The sequence below is a fragment of the Danio aesculapii genome, chromosome 15, assembly GCF_903798145.1.
Source record: "Danio aesculapii chromosome 15, fDanAes4.1, whole genome shotgun sequence".
NCBI classification, from domain to species: Eukaryota; Metazoa; Chordata; class Actinopteri; order Cypriniformes; family Danionidae; genus Danio; species Danio aesculapii.
The window spans coordinates 14,948,819-14,953,429 of record NC_079449.1 but is presented as its reverse complement, the minus strand read 5'-3'; positions in this window follow the sequence as shown (position 1 = coordinate 14,953,429).

Genomic DNA, 4,611 nt, shown 5'->3' with positions numbered 1-4,611 from the left:
AAAAAGAAATAATATTGTGTATGACTCCCATGAGCTTGGACGACTGCATTCATACATCTCTGCAATGACTCAAATAACTTATTAATAAAGTCATCTGGAATGGCAACGAAAGCGTTCTTGCAGGACTCCCAGAGTTCATCAAGAATCTTTGCATTCATCTTCAATGCCTCCTCCTCCATCTTACCCCAGACATGCTCAATAATGTTCATGTCTGGTGACTGGGCTGGCCAATCCTGGAGCACCTTGACATTTTTTGCTTTTAGGAATTTTGATGTGGAGGCTGAGGTATGAGAAGGAGCGCTATCCTGCTGAAGAATTTGCAGAGTTTGTAATGTAATGGGCAGCACAAATGTCTTGATACCTCAGGTTGTTGATGTTACCATCCACTCTGCATATCTCTTGCACACCCTCATACTGAATGTAACCCCAAAATATGATTTTTCCTTTACCAAACTTGACTGATTTCTGTGAGAATCTTGGGTCCATGCGGGTTTCACTAGGTCTTCTAAAGTATTTCTGCTGATTAGGATGCAGTTCAACGGATGATTCATCTGAAAAATCTACCTTCTGCCACTTTTCCAAATGATCAACTAGAAGTCAAGATATTATTTGTTTGTATCTTACAACTGGGATCAACGACAAGACTTTTGTCAGGTCGCGTAGTATACTTTTGTGTGCACATAAAACAAAAATAATGATTTTACTTACCAGTTTCTTCCCCTCAGTGTCAGTATATTATGCGCATTCACGAGCACTTTGCAGTAACCCCCCCTGGATGGCCCATCATGCAACATCCTTTGTCTGAAAAAAGCACAAGCGCATCCAACGTAATACATCAGAGGCATGACCAAGCATGATATGTGAACACATGCACTATATTGACATTGAAGAGAGGAAACTGTTGAAAATATCTTAATTTGTGTTCCAAAGACAATCACAGGTCTCAGAGGTTTGGAATGACACAATTTTAATTTTCTCACAACACTTGTGTAACGCTAGAGTCCACGGTCCTTGGCCTCCTTGTTAAAAAAATCCCCCAAAATTGTCGGTTCGATCCCAGCTTGGAGGGAATAGGTGGTGTAGGACCGACGGGTTACACGTGCAAATACAGAAACAAAAAAAACCTCACTTCTCAGATGTGTTGTCAAATTGATGAAGATGTTTTCTCAATGTGTTAGTGTTTTTCTATTTGCAATTGTTTTCTTAACTTGCAGCACATTTGAGCCCTCCTGGCCACTGTAGAATAATGCCATCTCATTGCATACTGTTTTTCACTTCAACGTTTATTTACAGCATAGTATAAGTTACTCCCACCCATAATTGGTGCACAGCTTTGGGGCATAGGAAAATGGTGGAAAGAACATACTTTTTTAATTGCTTGTGAAGTATTCACTTGTATTCAATATTGGTTCAGGTTAAAATATATAACATAGTGTACAATTTCGGATGCACCAGAGGGCCTATATCCAGATGTCATATTCAACCACACGTGTTTAGTGTTTTCGACCTAATAAAAACATGGATTCATTACTGTATGTAAAATCAACAAAAGCATAACTGTAAAAAACAAAGCTTGTGCATTTTAGACAATTTTAGAGTTGATTTGAATCTATCACAAATGGTGTCAGAGTTTAATTGACTTTTTTTTTTTACATTGAAAGTTATTATAAAATTATTATTAAATAAATAAAGCGCCAAAAATAGATCCTTGTGCAATAACCATGATGTTTTTCTGAACAGTTTGGTCCTGGTTTTAGTGTATAATTTCATATGGTTGAATTGTTTAATTAATTTGTATGATTATTATTTTTTTTTTTTTTTAAATCGAGAAATTAAGCCTTGTGCAACATATAGGGCACATATTTATGTCTATCTGACATATTTTTGGTTTACACTACAACAGGAACAAATAATTTATTTGGTTTGAAACCGAATGTCTAATGTCAAACGTCAAACTGACTTTACCGCAGTGATATTTTGATGGATCCAGACGTCTATAGATGTAGCCGCGTTGGCAAAATCATCTGCTAGTCAGATGCTGATTTTAGCTGTAGGTCTGATTATTTAAACAAGCACCTGAAGTTGTCCCTGTGAATGTGAAAGACATCAGCTTCATCACCAGCCATAGGAAAACAGAAGAAAGCACAGTTGTATATAAGTCAAAACTGTTTGCGCTTCAAATGTTTATCTGTACAGGTTTGTTGACAGCCAATCAGAATCCACCATTTTAAACAGCGCGCGAACAGCGGCATACTTCAAAGTTGCAGGCCGGACTAAACAAATAGCATATAGTGCACGAGCGGACGCTACCACCATTCTTCTATTTCAGTCTACTTAGGTATTTAGCAGGTTTTGCAAAGCGAAGCAATTTTGCTCCATACATATTCACCAACAGCTATACTGTTAGAGATTGTGTTTTTTGATAAGGCCAATGTCAATTTATAGGTATGACGATCCCATGTCCGTTTCCTGGTTGAGTTTCTTAAAGGGATATCTTCCAGAAATTGCACAGCCAGCCAGCCTCAGTGCTTCCGGTGAACTGTCTTTCCATTATAAAATTGCCATTTTAAAGTTTTTTTTTTTAAATCGGTAAATCTTAACTGCCTGATATATGATATGAAGTGGATCTCCCCACCATGCCTTTAAAATATGATAGTTTGTTTTACCAGAGTACTTTTAATGGATTTTCTGCGCTTACCTGCTGATCCTGATGGCGCTAGCGGTCTTTCATCTCGTTTTACACTTAAACAACTAAATGAATGCTGAAGTCTATTTAACTGAATTTATTTTAATTACGCAATAACATCAGTGCTGTAAAACAGTGCTTGTGAAAATGAAAATAGTCACATTAACCTTTCACCGGAAGTTTAGCATTGGCTGAAAAATGCTAGCTGTGCAAAAAGCCCATTACAGTTATTTTCTGTTAAACACAAAAGAAGTTATTTTGAAGAATGTTGGAGGCTAGAAGCTATTGACATTCATCACAGGAGGGAAAAAATAAATAGAAGTCAGCGACTACTGGTTTACGGCTTTCTACAAACTAAATATTGTGTCCAACAGAAGAACTCAAATAAGCGGAAGGCAAGTAAATGACAGAATTTACACTTTGTGGTGCATCCCTTTAAGTAGAGCTCACCTATTCTCCTGTCTATCTTAAGGAATGGCTGCTTTTACGACAGCAGATGGATGAGAGTGTCGATGGCCACCTTTCTGCTGTGATCTTGGCAGGCCACCAATGGTGGATCCACAAACTACGACTCACTCTGAGACATAGGCAGTTGTTGGTCCTTCATCTCCATCTGGGTTAGAAAAGATGCTTTTTTTTCTGTTAAGCCCACAAGATAACAGCCTAGATGTACTAACGCCTACAAGTGAGCACTCTTTTATATACATTTTAGAAAAATAGGCTGGGGTTTATAGATCTGTACAGGATCCATACAAAATAAAACTAGAACTTCTCCAGACAATTAAGATCTGTAAATAGGTATTCATTAAGTAGACATGCAAATAATACACCTAGGTTGAATCATAACATTATAATATACACACACACTTGAAGTCAGAATTATTAGCCCCCTGGTTATTTTTTCCCCAATTTCTGTTTAACGGAAAGAAGATTTTTTTCCAACACATTTCTAAACATAATAGTTAATAACTCATCTCTAATAACTGATTTATTTTATCTTTGCCATGATGACAGTAAATAATATTTGACTAGATATTTTTCAAGACACTTCTATACAGCTTAAAGTGACATTTAAAGACTTAACTAGGTTAATTAGGTTAACTAGGCAGGTTAGGGTAATTAGGCAAGTTATTGTATAACGATGGTTTAACTGTAGACTATTGAAAAAAAATATATAGCTTAATGGGACTAATAATATTAACCTTAAAATGTTTTTTTTTATTTAAAACTGCTTTTATTCTAACCGAAATAAAACAATTAAGACTTTCTCCAGAAGAAAACATATTATCAGACATACTGTGAAAATTTCCTTGCTCTGTTAAACATCATTTGGGAAATATTTTTAAAAAGATAAAAATTTAAAGGGGGCTAATAATTCTGACCTCAACATCAATGTCAAATGCATAAGAACTCAGCACATTTCCCTGCTACTAAAAGTGTACATGGATAGTGAACTGCCATCTAGTGGTCATAATTGGGAAACATCAATATATTAAGTTAAAAAAGGCTGCAAATGTCTCTTCTGATCTCTAACAAAACACCACATCTAAACACAATAGAAAATGCTTTATTGAGAATGTAATTACATGACTGTACAAAAAACAAACAAACAAACAAATGTGACTAAATTTAGGACTGATATTATATGTTTGCAAGATGTATAAAAACAAACAAAAGCACACTGAGGACTTTTTTTTTACAAAAGTTTTTGCATCTGAAAATATTCATTAAAAATTACCTTATATAAATCACTCACTTGTGAAAACTGCATGACATCTCAAGACTACAACTAAGCATTCAGTCCATACTCGAGTCTAATCGTTTATTTCTGACATTATTTTAAATCAACACCTGGAAGCCTGTAATGTTCATCATTTTCTCCATGACACAAATGATCAGTGTTTAAAAGTTATATTATTTTTCGG